The sequence below is a fragment of the Phragmites australis genome, chromosome 16, assembly GCF_958298935.1.
Source record: "Phragmites australis chromosome 16, lpPhrAust1.1, whole genome shotgun sequence".
NCBI classification, from domain to species: domain Eukaryota; kingdom Viridiplantae; phylum Streptophyta; class Magnoliopsida; order Poales; family Poaceae; genus Phragmites; species Phragmites australis.
In genome coordinates, this window is record NC_084936.1 from 5519545 (window position 1) to 5535838 (window position 16294).

Consider the following 16294-nt stretch of genomic DNA (forward strand, 5'->3'; position numbering starts at 1 on the left):
CCACTGCATAGATTGCATTAAAAGAAAATACGTTAAGCAAATAAAGAAAGGGGCCACTCGGAGCACAGGATTATTAGAATTAATTCACACGGACATATGTGGTCCTTTTCCTGTGACATCAGTTGACGGTTTTGATTCTTTCATTACCTTCACTAATGATTTCTCCCGTTACAGCTATATCTACCCCATTAAAGATCGATCTGAATCTCTCGATAAATTTAAGATATTTAAGGCTGAAGTAGAAAATCAGCACAACCTGAAGATTAAAGTAGTGAGATCGGATCGCGGGGGAGAATATTATGGGAGGCATGCCACATATGGGCAAATCTCTGGTCCTTTTGCCAGATTCCTTCTGGAAAATGGCATAGTAGCCCAATATTCTACACCTGGTGAACCTCAGCAAAACGGGGTAGCTGAGTGACGCAACCGCACGCTTATGGATATGGTGCGAAGTATGCTCAGCTATTCTAGTTTACCAGTTGGACTGTGGATGGAGGCACTTAAGACAGCCACACACATTCTTAATCGGGTTCCCAGTAAGATCAAAGGGATATCGCTTTTACTGTCCAGATAGGATCACTAAGTTCGTAGAAACTAGACACGCTGTGTTTCTTGAAAACGGGGATATGGAGCCAAGGGAAGTTGATACAAGAGTCACACATCCCTGTGCCTCAGGTGGTTGCACCTTCAGTAGAAACTAACATTAATACACCCCCTGTTGAGGTCTCTGAAATTCCTAATGATATACCTAACGATGAGCCTCAGCAGTCCCCTGCAGTACCCAGTCCTTGTCCTGCAGTGCATAATGAACCGATCAGGAGATCACAGCGTGACAGGAGACCTGCCATCTCGAACGATTATGTTGTTTATACGAATGAGGATGTTAATGACATAGGGAAGACAGAAGATCCCAACTCATATAAAGAAGCCATGATGAATAAGCATTCGTCTGAGTGGCTTAATGCCATGAATGACGAATTAAAATCTATGAGCGATAATGATGTGTAGGACCTAGTAGAAATTCCTGACGGAGCCAAAACAGTAGGCTGTAAATGGGTCTACAAAACTAAACATGATTCTAATGGGAACATCAAAAGGTTCAAAGCAAGGCTCGTAGCTAAAGGCTTCTCGCAAAGAGAAGGAATCGATTATAATGAAACTTTCTCTCCTGTATCAAGTAAAGATTCTTTCAGAATAATTATGGCGCTCACAGCGCATTATGATTTAGAGCTGCATCAGATGGATGTAAAAACGGCATTCCTTAATGGTGACTTGGAAGAAAATGTTTACATGACTCAGCCAGAAGGTTTTGTCATGAAAGACAACGAACATTTGGGATGTCGCCTTAAGAAATCAATTTATGGTCTAAAACAAGCGTCTAGACAGTGGTATCTCAAGTTTGACAAAGTCATCAGAAATTTTGGCTTTAAAGAAAATGAAGTTGATAACTGCATTTATATAAAGTTTAAAGTGGGAAAATTCACCATCTTAGTTCTTTATGTGGATGACATCTTATTGGCCAGCAGTGATAAGGATATGCTGTTTGAGACCAAAAGATTTCTTTCCTCTAATTTCGATATGAAGGATCTCGGTGAAGCCTCTTATGTTCTTGGCATTGAAATTCATCGAGATCGGTCCAAAGGAGCATTAGGTTTGTCTCAAAAGGCATACATTGACAGAGTACTAAAGAAATACAATATGCATAAGTGCTCTACCACGCCTGCTCCTATTGTTAAGGGCGATAAGTTTGGGACATATCAGTGTCCAAGGAACCAATATGAGATTGATCAAATGAAGACGGTTCCTTATGCTTCAGCTGTCGGAAGCATCATGTACGCTCAAGTATGTACGCGTCCTGACTTAGCTTTCGTGACCGGGATGCTTGGCAGATATCAATCAAATCCAGGACCGGACCACTGGAAAGCCGTTAAGAAAGTCCTTCGCTATTTGCAAGGCACTAAGAACTACATGCTCATATTTAGAGAATCCAATAACCTTAAAGTCATTGGTTATTCGGATGCAGACTTTGCGGGGTGTGTAGACACTAAGAAATCCATGTCAGGTTATATCTTCACCCTCGCTGGAGGAGCTATCTCGTGAAAAAGCTCCAAGCAGACACTTACAGCATCTTCAACGATGCAAGCTGAGTTTGTGGCATGTTATGAGGCTACCGGGCAGGCTGTATGGCTAAAGAACTTTATCCCGGGACTAAGAGTGGTCGACAGCATTGCAAAACCACTTACATTATATTGCGATAATCAACCCGCAGTTTTCTATACGAGTAACAACAAGTCGAGTGGTGCTGCCAAACACATCGACATTAAGTATCATGTTGTGAAAGATAGAATCCAGGATCAGATAATAAGTGTCAAGCATATAAGTACTAAGTCAATACTTGCGGATCCGCTTACTAAAGGCTTACCACCCCATATTTTTTGTGATCATGTTGCCGGTATGAGGTTATTGGAAAGCCTATGATTCTGGATAAGAGGACCATAATGCAAACCAACTCCCATTAGGAATAATGATTTTTTCCATTTCAAGATGAAATAGTGTGCTATGGGTTTTTGGGTTTCAGTGGCATTTAATTAGCCGCTGTAATCTTTAGCCTTGGTGTATTATTTCATTGAGAGTGGGCTTATGATGGTAGCCTTACGATCAAGGGGGAGAATGTTGGAATTGATCTCGGCTAACGTATCCTAACTAACGAGACCGAAATATCAGCGATTCCGTACGCGCCATGATCGGAGGCGCAACCAACTCTTGGTTGCGGTCCCGAGTCGAGCAGCGCAAGATAAATAAAGGGTCCCGGCGCCTCTCGGTGAGTATGAAAATCCCGTGAGGTCCCAAACGCCCTAAAAACTCTTCCCGATCCTAAAGAGCGCTGAATCGACTCGAAGATCGTCGCCATTGCAGCAACTGATCAAGAACCGAATGGGTTCTCCAGGCTCCGGTACGTGTTCACGCTTCCGTATCAAATTGGTGTTTGATTTAGGGCTAATGATATTGTCTAAGACTTACTTATGCACATAACAACACCAACTCTTCCTTCTATTGAACCCACCTTTAAATGAATACAATGGGTCGGTCACATGGAAATCAATGTTTATTCTCAAAGTCACGTGGAAATTATTTAAAGAAAAATATATTGTCAGGTACCGACCATTATATCCAAGATATTGAATTAACACACCGATTTAGAACGAAGTAAATACCAAACACAACCATACAGGTACCAGCAAAACATTGACTGGTACAAGCCAGTATCAAAATAACCACCAGCTAAACAATCTGCCACAAGGCACGTAAAGTATAGGAAGACGCACTGCCACTGAAAATAATTTCTTTGAAGCCCCAGAGGGCTTGACTAGGGGACCGAGTCCATATTTGTGAAGAGTCCAGATGGCCCTTACAAGCCGCCCTCCCTCTTGCATCCACCGAGTCTTTTTCCTCCCTACCAAGCTCCACTATTACTCTGTCCTTGTTATTCTTCTCTATCCCTGCCATCTTACCTCTCTCCTGCCATCACCGATAGGTCTGCCACACATACCATCCGCACAGCAACTCAAGGCACAACAGCATCAGCAATATTTATGCACGACATACATTTCAAGCACGTAGAAATTTACACAGCACTCATGATGTTATGTGCAGGATTACGGTTTAGGAGATAAAATCAGTCCGGTTTAGAGATAAGAGTCCAGTTTGGTTTAAATCAATTCGGTTTAGGAGATAAGATAGGATTAGTTAGTTTAAATCAGGATAAGAATTAGAGATAGAGTTTAGAGATAGAAGTGGGTTTGAATTGGCACTTGTAGGCCGGCTAGGATACTCCCTAGCTGGCTAGATATATGTGGCATTGTGCCTAGATCAAATCAGGCAAGAAGAATTAATCTAGTCTCCCTCAATATTCTAAATCTCCCTACTCTAAATTCCAATCCCTCCTCTAGCACCCGATGCCGTCCGGCTATCCTCCTGGTGGATGTTTACCCTAACACATGAGGCCATGACAGTGAAACTGATATTGGGTCGATATTCAAAATCTCATCCATACCAAATGATGAATTGCTGATTTGAGTAAGGTTATAGATTGTATAAATGAAGAAAGGAATGAAGAACAAAAGGACTAGCTGAAGACAATTGATTGAGTACATATTTGTATGCCGCAAAAGATACATTAAAATGTATTGGTGAAGCACAATAAAAATAGGCATATTCAAACAAAGGACGTTAGGTTTGGTAAATGTGAGAGTAAAGGACATGCAGAAAATTAAACATTACCAGAAATCCTAGTTGATCAGGGAATGCAGTGAGGCACCATGTCTGGTATTTTAGAGGTGACTGAATACGCTTGAACTCCGTCTAATGATCAAAACACAACACATGAAATCAGTCAGTTCAATAACACAACTTATTGACGCCCACCTGAAATTGAAGGAACCAGCACATGCATAGTCAGTTTAACAACACAATCACCTGAGCATTCAGCAAGTTGAAGACCACTGTAATTCACTGTAAGAGCGTAGCAACGCTCTGGAAGTTGCTGAACATGGACAGGATTTGATTGCCTTGTGTCCCAGTACCTTTAAATAGCATGGCAATCAGCGTTGAAGGTAGATAAGAACAAATCAGTGTCATCATAATCAAAGGTATCAGTTCCAATGCCATAATGGGATCAACACGAAGCACAATAGAAATGTATTGGGTCCAAAAGGGCACAGATGAATTAAAACAGGACCAAAGTCAAAGAGCAGATATGCACAATGTAGGCGCGCTTATCAAATATATAGCCAGAAATGGAATTCTTGGCATAATGTTTCTTGAATCAATCTGAAAAGCGCGATCAGACATACGACCACCAATGCTAAACATTCCCAAAGAATATTTATACAGTAATTACATTATGTAAATTTCCTATTAACTGTAACTACTGCATCAATTGTTGCTTGTATAGCAACTCCACCATGGAGCAAAACTCGCAGCAGCTGTAAACAGAACATGGATAGGATAGAAGGCTTACAGACTGGAATGGAAAGACAAAGAAAATGAGATGCATGCATCCTTTGCAGTATTTGACCTAGGAAATATGGTAATTTCTTTTCAATTGTTCAAAAACTTAGCTAATGTATTGATTCTTTTTAAAAAAAAAAAACATGTGATAATAATAACCGGGCAATGGTAGCAATGTAGGATCCAATGAATTGGGAATGCGCGACAAGATTCATCTGGGAGCAAAGGATTGGACTTGTGCACCTTAGAGTCTTATCCCAGATTCCAGAGACAAGAAGATTCATCTGAGGAATCCATGCAATCTCCTTGACAGATGCATCATGCATTGCAACTGTCTGAGCCTGCACACCGGACAGCAGAGGCCACATTTTGACCTGCTTGTCACAGCCTCCAGAGAAGACAGTAGTTCCATCGTCCTTCCAAGCCGAGCAGAGGACCTGAAAGAGGAAACAAATCAATCAGCACAACGGATACTAACTACTTGGAAATTAATCTAACACAGTATATGAAAACTTGTCTCAAGGAGAACATTGAGTTCATACTGGCTGATCATGCGAAATGGATGCCTTCGGCTGACTCTTCCCGCCAACTATCTCCCAGCACTTCACCTGTACAAAATGCAAAGCCAGCCGATCCTTGTAAGCTACATCACAATATCTGTAACACCCGGGGACCAAAACAAGCCCGGAAGGTCACTTAGACCAACCTACAAATCTGCCGAAAGCTAAGGAAAAATTTCGGCAGTATCTCCCCTGAAAGTGGAGGTATAACAGGCAACAACAAACCAGACAGAACAGATATAGAATATCACACTAGCAAAAAAAATAAGATCCTAGCAAACGAGGTACAAGCCTCGACCAAACCACTGAACCACCATCAAACTCACTATATATACATTACAGGGCAAAAGACAATATCTGACAGGGCATTAATTTTAGCCCCAAAAAAAAGGGAACGCGCAGGCGACATGTAGCTACCCATCCCGCAAGCGTTTGACACCTCAAAAGGAACCTGGAAAGAAAGCACGGGTGAGATTCGAAAATCTCAGCAAGTGAAAGGTACTTTAACAAAAAGCTATTTAGCCACAGTTGAATGTGCTAACAATTCTAAATAGAAACTAGTAATGAAACAGACCGCCAACACTAGAAGAAACAATTATGACTAAGCAAGTCCAACGATAACATTAAACATTTTAACATTCGGTTGGTATAAGCCTTCAGAGCCGCATATATATCTATATACAAGCTAACTAAAGGAAATAAGATTTGATACGAATGATTCATTGAATTTCATAAGAAGACATAACCATGCCCATGACATACTCTCCTCACCCTTACCCCTCCTCGGGTAACGTAAGGGTGTGCACCGTACCCCTCCTCGGGTGACATACGGTACTGTACCGGTACGGTCGCGGCCAGAAGACGACGACCAACTTCCAATGCATGAGATGTATATGTATGACGTGCTTCAAGCATAACCAACATAACTCCCGGAAAATGCTTGAGACTTAAAAAACATTGCATAAAACAATAATGAACAACTGCAGAATGGCATATCGTACTTACTGCACTTCATAAATCAATCATTAAGTAAACTTCTGGAAAAGTAAACAACATAGTAACCAGCTCATAATCAGTTATTCAGATCAGATGAATGCATTGTAATTAAAGAATATAGGCAACCCAATAATAGGTTAAAGCGTAGTCATACAATACATTCACTTGCCTTTACCGACGATGAAGCCGGGCGCTAGTCGTGACGTGAGGTCACACCACCTGAACAAACACACCATTAGCACAACGACGCCGCAACGACGAAATAAAAGAGGATGCACGCTAAAACGCCAAAACCCAGCGTTCGACAACCGAAGGCTTCAAAGACATTTACCAACTAGCTTGCTAGACGCCGAGTAAGACCCCCCCCCCCCTCTAGCTTAGACAAAGAGCGAAGAATAAGCCACAACGTACGGCTAAACCTCGGCGAACACCGACTCCAAATAGCCAAAGCACCTAAACCAATTACCGAAAAAGAATAACGTCCACGCCATCGGTACACCTATATTTCGGAAAACTGTATCACATGAAATGATACACTATTTCCAATTCAGAGTGGAACCAAAGTTCTCACTAATTAGACTTCGCTTCGATGAACGAAAAGAATACTTCGACTCGGATGTCGTATCTTCGAATCAATAATGATTATCGAAACGAATCAAACTATTGATCACATGAAATGATACGACACGAATTGCTTGATTTGATTTAACCATAAACGTCCAAGAATTACCGAGGAATCACCTTCGAAGGATTGACGACGATTCCGACGAAATTCCGAAATTTCCACCTTTTTCCTCTTTCCTCTTTTTTTTTCCTTTTTTTTTCCTTTTCTTCTCTTTTCTTTTCTCTTTCTCTTTCTTCCTTCTTCTTCCTGGCTTCCTTCTCCCAGCGCTGTTTGTTTCGGCCGGCTGGGCTACCTCGGCAGAACACACAGAGAGAGAGAGGCAGCCGGCGGCGGCCGGCGGCGGCGCGCAGCAACCGGCGGCGCGGCTCGACAACGCACGGCGGCGGCGCCCGGCGCAGAGCGGCGCATGGAGGGAGCTGCGGCGGCGACCGGCAGGCCGGCGACGACGGCACGACGCAGCAGCGGCAAGGCAGCAGGAGAGAGAGAGTCGAGCGAGAGAGAGAAACGTGAAAGAGAGAGAGAACGCGAGCGCAGTAGAGACGTCTGGATGGATCGGGTTGAGGGTCGATCCATCCAGTACTTATCCCCCTTATTTATTTATTTTTTTCAAAACAACGAACGGTCTAAATTTATTGGGCTCGCTACGGGTCTCAAAGTTCCCGGAACGGATGTATGAATAGCAAAATGGGTTCGTCTCGACGAGATGAACGCAACCACGGTCTCCGATCGTCGATACGAGCCACGGATCAAAAAGTCAAATTTTGGTCAACATCTTCTCTTTTTTTTCTCAAAAATTCAGTATTACATTCTCCCCCCCCCCCCCCTAAAGGAATTCGTCCCCGAATTCTGCCGCTTCCATGGCAACTATGGAACAGACGTATAAATATTTCAAAACTTAGGACTCACCAGTCTCAAAGAGCTCAGGATACCCCTTGCGCATTTGTTCTTCAAGTTCCCAAGTTGCTTCTCGTTCTGTTTGATTTGTCCAAATGACCCTCACAAACTTGATAGTCCTCCTCCTCATAACTCGCTCTGAGGAATCCAGAAAATGTACCGGGTGGCACTTTACTTTCAGATCTTTCTCTATCGTGATTGATTCAACATCAATTTTATGCTCCGGGTCTCTCAGATATTTTCTTAGTATGGAAACATGGAAGACATTATGTACTCCACTCATTGAGTCTGGTAATTCAAGACGGTACGCCAAACTGCCTACTCGGGCTGTGATTAGAAATAGACCAATGTACCTCGGGTTAAGCTTTCCAGAGATACCAAAACGTACAACACCTTTGGTTGGCGATACCCTGAGAAGCACATAGTCACCAACTGAAAATTCTAGATCTCGTCTCCGAATATCTGCATAGCTCTTCTGTCGACTTTGAGCAGCCAACAGGTTCTGACGTATTTGGTGCACCTTTTCTGATGTTTGCTGAACCAAATCTAGACCAAGTAGTGACCTCTCTCCAACAGAATCCCAACACAAAGGAGAAACACACCTTCGGCCATACAAGGCCTCAAAAGGAGCCATCCGAATACTTGCTTGATAGCTATTATTATAAGCAAATTCTGCTAAAATTGGGATACAAATTTGGAATCTCGGTCTGAAGTGATCGATTTTGGCACACCATGCAACCTTACTATTTCTCTGATATACAAGGGAGCCAAATCATGTGCCGAACTGGTTGTCTTCATTGGAATGAAATGTGCAGATTTTGTAAGCCTATCCACGACAACCCAAATAGCATCTCTGCTTCGAGGTCCACATCTGCCTTTTGTGGTACACAAAGACGTCCTCTGAAACGTATTGCGCCATTCTCATCAAGGATAAATTCTTTTGAATTTTTTTCATCGAAGTCCTCTTTCGAACTTCTAAAAGAAGATGATCATATTGTTGAGCTTCATGAATACACTCAGCTATAGCAAACTAAATAAACATTTGAGTCTCCTTCTGTATCGTACTAGTAAACAAAAAGAAATCTTCATCCGGCTCAAATCCAACAATATAAACATTACTGTTTTAGGAACACCTGTTCTGTTAAAAGCATCTGCTACCACATTCGTCTTCCCTGGATGATAGTGAATTATCAGATCATAGTCTTTGATTAATTCTAACCACCTTCGTTGTCTCAAATTCAGATCTCTTTGAGTGAAAATATACTCGAGACTCTTATGATTGGTAAAAATATCACATGACTCCCCATACGGGTAATGTCTCCAATTCTTCAAGACAAAAACCACTGCAGCCAATTCTAAGTCATGAGTGAGATAGTTCTGTTCATGAGTTTTTAATTGTCTAGAAGCATATGCAATTACCCGACCTTCTTGCATAAGCACACAGCCAAGTCCAATCCGAGAAACATCAGTGTAAACTGTGAAACGCTTACCACTCTCGGGCAAAGCCAAAATAGGAGCGTTCACCAACTTATTCTTTAATGTTTGGAAACTGACCTCACATTCATCAGTCCATACAAATGGAACACACTTCTCGGTAAGTCTAATCATAGGCTTTGCAATAAAGGAAGAACGTTGTATAAAATGTCAGTAACGGCCAGCGAATCCAAGAAAACTCCGAATCTCTGTTACATTGGATGGACTTTACCATTTCGTTGCCTTCTCACTCTTAGAAGGGAAAATGAATCCAAGAACACACAACATTTCTGCTAATACTATACTAGTCAATTATGAGACACTCTCTTCGACTAGTTCTAAAACCAAGGCATTAGTTGCCCAGAAACATCCTTTTTGGTGGATGCAATCACACTAAAAATATTGTTTGGCTAACTTCACAAACTCGGGTCAAAACCCCCAATAAGAATATAAACCTTCTTCGCTTCAACTTCAACTCCTTCACAGGGAGGATCAATTTAAAACCTTTATGGTTCAAGATTAAAGAAACATCAACACTTCACCTCTTCTACCAACATCACTAACTCCAAAAATACGAGTGTGGGTAGATCTACACAAGAGACAGTCACAACGTTAAGATATAAACCTCCAGTTGGTCATTCTCATCCCGATGTATCACCAAGTCTAGAAGGGGTGATCAGGAGATTACAACCACTTGCCTAATTCAACCCTTCCAAACACCTAACGACTCGTCCTTCTTGGTACAAGTTTAGACTTGCACTTTCCAGCTTGAATACCAGAACACTTCCATCCAGAGGTAGTTGGACCAATAGGTAAATTGTGTTGACCGGTACGTTCAAAAACATGCCCAACTGGCATACTAAAGAACTTCACATCTTGCTCACATTCCCAGGACAGCTATACTATCGGTAACCATGCCACAACTTCTTCAAAGTAAAATTGCATGCAAAAACATATCCTCCTCAAAAGTTGAAAAGACATCGGTTAATCTAACCAACAAGATGATCACTTGCAGAATGCTCATGGAGAGGGTTGAAAATATGACTTCTGCAAACTCAACCCTGTTAATCCAACTCCAATTTAATTATTTTGCAAATTTAGTTTAGCAAGCACCATTTGCAACACCAGTTTACTGTCAACGGGTTGAGCGTTAGCATACAATGCTTCTCTCCAGGTCCTTAGAAAGCATACCCTCTCCTGAACAGCAAACAAACTACAGAGATACACCCCAATGGTTCATCCTCTTTCACAACACTCCTTTAAACAGGGGAGCAACCCTTAGCTCCCAAACATAACTCTAATCTCAGCACTTAAATTCCAGAAAGAACCCCACTCTTCCCTTGAACCAGGGTTTGGATAGACTTACTCCCAATAGAGACAAACTTCTAGCATGTAAACCTACTCAGACATCTCTCAATCAAATCTCCATCCTTAGAGAGAACTGGATCACCAACAAAAAAATCCAAAACTTTCAAGTTAGAAACTAGTCAATTACTTCTTTAACTTCATTCACTCCACAAGAGCCAACAAGAAACAAAGTTCTAGAATGGATCACATTAAGAAATCTGTCAATAAAATACCACGACAAGCCCAAACAATACCTTTGGTTATTAGGTCAGGAAAAGATCCGGCGACCTTAAGTTTCAACATTCACTTCAACGAGCAAAACTCACTAGGTTCAATTGATAATGCTCCCATGGTGACAAACCAACTTAGCATCCTATCATGATGTTATAGGTCATAGACTATTTAGCAAACCCTTGGCAACGCCAATGCTCCTACAACCCAAGTATATTCTTGGCTTCAAGCTTCAAAGCAAATGACAAGTTTAGCTAAGCGATATCAGAAACATAACACGATTCAACCAAAATCTCTACCTCAGCCCCGCAAGAGCCAACCTTAGGTATTCCAATTGTGAAACCTCACAAAACAGGTTCGAAACAACTGATGCATCCTTAAGGAAGGTGTCACTCCATTAGCATCACTTCGATGCAAATCGGTTGTTTCAACGCAATCAATAACTCCAACTCCCATAGCCAGTGGACTATTCCACAAAGGCCAACTTAACAAAATAACTACCTCAAATAATCATTTTCAGACATGCATAGATATTCCAACTACAAGAGATTATTCTCAGATATTAGAGAAACTGACACATAAGATATGTAAACATTTCAACTTAAAAACGAGGTGTTAACTAACCCTAAACATCAACAACTAGGGTACAAGTCTAGCAAAAGATTAGAAAAAACTCCCAGAACCCTATTAGGATCTCACTATCAACACATCTTCACACAATCGGCAAAAAGATCGCCCCGACTCCATGGGAAAAAGAAATCCTACACCATTCTACTGGTTAGGTTGAAAACATTATCACCTTATCTTCTATGGTAAGGCACACATCGATCCATTTCTCCGACATTCCGAGAACGAATAGTTAGGGTCAACAACCTGGGGGCCAGTCCATCTCGTACCCAAAACATTCGCTCTGTATGTGGATAATTGGATCGCAAACCTAACTCTTGGTCAACCTCACCTGGCAATGCAGAAAAGGCATCATGGGGGCCCTCCACTTAACCCATCTACAATGCCATACAATAGTTATACTATTGATCCTCTGAAGCTTCTCAGGTTCTAATGACCAAGGTAACCATTTTAACGCCCTAACAATTTCACCCTTCTAACGGAACTGACTCCAACAACTTAACAATATATATCAATAATAAAACACTAAAAAAATATGTGGACAATCAAACAAGTAACTTCAATAATACTTATGTGAGATAGTGAACATAAGCGAACAAAGATAAACAAAACGTATGCAATGCAATGCATCCCATACCCATCCTATTTGTGCAAGTGTGTCAGGTTCATCATTCAGTTCCTAGGATCTAAAGCCTAGGCTCTGATACCAACTGTAACACCCCGGGGACCAAAACAAGCCCGGAAGGTCACTTAGACCAACCTACAAATCTGCCGAAAGCTAAGGGAAAATTTCGGCAGTATCTCCCCTGAAAGTGGAGGTATAACAAGCAACAACAAACCAGACAGAATAGATATAGAATATCACACTAGCAAAAAAAATAAGATCCTAGCAAACGAGGTACAAGCCTCGACCAAACCACTGAACCACCATCAAACTCGCTATATATACATTACAGGGCAAAAGATAATATCTGACGGGGCATCAATTTTAGCCCCAAAAAAAAGGGAACGCGCAGGCGACGTGTAGCTACCCATCCCGCAAGCGTTTGACACCTCAAAAGGAACCTGGAAAGAAAGCACGGGTGAGATTTGAAAATCTCAGCAAGTGAAAGGTACTTTAACAAAAAGCTATTTAGCCACAGTTGAATGTGCTAACAATTTTAAACAGAAATTAGTAATGAAACAGACCGCCAACACTAGAAGAAACAATTATGACTAAGCAAGTCCAACGATAACATTAAACATTTTAAGATTCGGTTGGTATAAGCCTTCAGAGCCGCATATATATCTATATACAAGCTAACTAAAGGAAATAAGATTTGATGCGAATGATTCATTGAATTTCATAAGAAGACATAACCATGCCCATGACATGCTCTCCTCACCCTTACCCCTCCTCGGGTAACGTAAGGGTGTGCACCGTACCCCTCCTCGGGTGACATACGGTACTGTACCGGTACGGTCGCGGCCAGAAGACGACGACCAACTTCCAATGCATGAGATGTATATGTATGACGTGCTTCAAGCATAACCAACATAACTCCCGGAAAATGCTTGAGACTTAAAAAACATTGCATAAAACAATAATGAACAACTGCAGAATGGCATATCGTACTTACTGCACTTCATAAATCAATCATCGAGTAACCTTCTGGAAAAGTAAACAACATAGTAACCAGCTCATAATCAGTTATTCAGATCAGATGAATGCATTGTAATTAAATAATATAGGTAACCCAATAATAGGTTAAAGCGTAGTCATACAATACATTCACTTGCCTTTACCGACGATGAAGCCGGGCGCTAGTCGTGACGTGAGGTCACACCACCTGAACAAACACACCATTAGCACAACGACACCGCAACGACGAAATAAAAGAGGATGCACGCTAAAACGCCAAAACCAGCGTTCGACAACCGAAGGCTTCAAAGACATTTACCAACTAGCTTGCTAGACACCGAGTAAGACCCCCCCCCCCCCTCTAGCTTAGACAAAGAGCGAAGAATAAGCCACAACGTACGGCTAAACCTCGGCGGACACCGACTCCAAATAGCCAAAGCACCTAAACCAATTACCGAAAAAGAATAACGTCCACGCCATCAGTACACCTATATTTCGGAAAACTGTATCACATGAAATGATACACTATTTCCAATTCAGAGTCGAACCAAAGTTCTCACTAATTAGACTTCGCTCCGATGAACGAAAAGAATACTTCGACTCGGATGTCGTATCTTCAAATCAATAATGATTATCGAAACGAATCAAACTATTGATCACATGAAATGATACGACACGAATTGCTTGATTTGATTTAACCATAAATGTCCAAGAATTACCGAGGAATCACCTTCGAAGGATTGACGACGATTCCGACGAAATTCCGAAATTTCCACCTTTTTCCTCTTTCCTCTTTTTTTTTCCTTTTTTTTCCTTTTCTTCTCTTTTCTTTTCTCTTTCTCTTTCTTCCTTCTTCTTCCTGGCTTCCTTCTCCCGGCGCTGTTTGTTTCGGCCGGCTGGGCTGCCTCGGCGGAACACACAGAGAGAGAGAGAGGCAGCCGGCGGCGGCCGGCGACGGCGCGGCTCGGCAACGCACGACAGCGGCGCCCGGCGCAGAGCGGCGCACGGCGGGAGCTGCGGCGGCGAGAGCTGCGGCAGCGCCCGGCGGCAAGGGCTCGGCGGCGACCGGCAGGCCGGCGACGACAGCGCGACACAGCAGCGGCAAGGCAGCAGGAGAGAGAGAGTCGAGCGAGAGAGAGAAATGTGAAAGAGAGAGAGAACGCGAGCGCAGTAGAGACGTCTGGATGGATCGGGTTGAGGGCTGATCCATCCAGTACTTATCCCCCTTTTTTATTTTTTTTTCAAAACAACGAACGGTCTAAATTTATTGGGCTCGCTACGGGTCTTAAAGTGCCCGGAACGAATGTATGAATAGCAAAATGGGTTCGTCTCGATAAGATGAACGCAACCACGGTCTCCAATCGTCGATACGAGCCACGGATCAAAAAGTCAAATTTTGGTCAACATCTTCTCTTTTTTTTTTCCTCATAAATTCAGTATTACAATATCACATTCAAAAATGCCGACTGCGAATTACGGCATAAGCAAAGCTACCTGGTTATCCCAGGAGGTCGCCACCAGCAGATTACTCTTGGGGCTAAAGCTGAGGCTCGAGACAGAGTCACCCGGCTAAAGCTTAGGCAGGATCTGCATTAACAAGAAAACGTCAATGATTCAAGATACTGCAGTAGATATGTATACTAATCACTATACTGCATCACAAAGCATCACACCTCGAATGACTTGTTCGGATTAGGGTTCGCGGTGAGACCGGTTAGACTCGCCATCTCCCCCTATGCCTTGATCCTGCAAGCACTAACGAGCATCGCAACCCGGACAAATCCGAAACGAATTGGGTGGATCGGAGCACCCATCCAGCCTAGAAGGAAAGCAAAAAATAGGGTTTGGATTCGAGGGCTCGCGGCAATGACGAGACCCTGCAGGGCGAAACGAGCAGCCCGTCCAAACCAAGCAAGCTAGGGTACGGTAGGGCCTCCTTACCGGCAGGTTTTCAATCACGGCAGGTTGTAGGTTTTGTTATCAAGTTAAGCGTGAATCAATACTTACATGAATCAAACACGTGATATGCATCACTTTTTTTATCTGCTCTCTGCACGCCCACTGAATGCGCCAATGCAATCATGTTCAGTGTGAACTAGTTTTCTGATGGATGGTCATGCGGTTTGTGCTCCACTCCTTTTTCATCTTGATTCTTGAATTGAAGACTTTATTGTATTAATGCAAGAGCACATATGTGGATGCTTTTGCATGTGCGGATTGTCATGTTAAACTACATGTATTTGTTCGGAAATGCAGTTTTGTCTTATTATTGTCGTCATTGTGTCATGTTCAGTATTTGAAATTCCAGCTTGTTAGCAAGGATAGAAGCATCAGATTCATCAGGGGAAGCAAAAGTTTTTTTTTGTGCCAAGGGGAAATTACTTTGGTGGCGGTCAGTAAATTCCAGGTTTCTCCATCATGCCGCCGGCGGATGTTATTTCTTCACCGCTTCCCCATTCGCCTCCTCTCCCGATTTCTTTGCCGCCGACAAATGTTCTTCTTTCTTATTTTTTTTCCTGATCTTTTTATTAGATCTATCTTCTTGTCCAAGTTGATCTATGTTGGTTTGTGTTTGTCAACTAACAAGCTAACATATTGGGCTGCATATTGGCCAACTTATTGGTTTAGGTTTTTCTAGTTCTTTTCACATTCTTTTCGTTTTATAATAAGTGAACTTTTTCTTATTGGGTTTTGGATAATTTTCTACATACCCAATTTGTTACAAATCTATTGACAAATATCGTTGGGTTGTTTCTGTCACAAATTAAGTCAAAGCAACAGGGCTGCTTCCAAGTAGTTGGAAATTTATTTGAGAGTGCGAAAGTTTATTGAACTTTTTGTCGCAACCCAATCTCGGTGTAGATAGTTGGGGTGCAAAACCAAACAAGCTTGTACACGAAGGATCCATTC

The 16294-nt window shown here is 42.2% G+C and overlaps 1 pseudogene; it reads right to left on the reverse strand.

Moving 5' to 3' along the window:
* Positions 1 to 15111, reverse strand: part of LOC133895402 (protein RAE1-like) — a 54115-nt pseudogene extending 39004 nt beyond the window's left edge.
* Positions 15112 to 16294: the final 1183 nt, after the last annotated feature.